Source organism: Penaeus monodon, chromosome 27, assembly GCF_015228065.2.
Source record: "Penaeus monodon isolate SGIC_2016 chromosome 27, NSTDA_Pmon_1, whole genome shotgun sequence".
Taxonomy (NCBI): Eukaryota; Metazoa; Arthropoda; class Malacostraca; order Decapoda; family Penaeidae; genus Penaeus; species Penaeus monodon.
This window is the reverse complement of record NC_051412.1, coordinates 2,361,687-2,361,931: the sequence shown is the minus strand read 5'-3', so window position 1 is coordinate 2,361,931 and position 245 is coordinate 2,361,687. Positions and strand designations below refer to the sequence as shown.

Below are 245 nucleotides of genomic sequence, written 5' to 3'. Positions count from 1 at the left end.
AAAGAAGGAAAGGGAAGAAGAGAAAACAAACAAACGTGCACATCTACCCCGTGAATATTCAATTATCGATTAAAACAATGTCTACACGGGCAATTATCTATCGAAGCGTGTAATTAGAAGTGCTAATGCATTCATACGAAGATAATTACCATTATGGGAGAAATGTGAATGAAAATGAACTTAAAATCGTATTCATTTGAGTGATTAAACGGACGGCCTCGTATGCGGACCTCGATGAAGATGGT

The 245-nt window shown here is 37.1% G+C and overlaps 1 protein-coding gene across 1 annotated transcript in view; it reads right to left on the bottom strand.

Moving 5' to 3' along the window:
* LOC119590534 (protein Skeletor, isoforms B/C-like) overlaps positions 1–245 on the bottom strand; it is a gene marked incomplete at its 5' end in the record, with an annotated part of 50,087 nt that overhangs the window by 37,692 nt on the left and 12,150 nt on the right.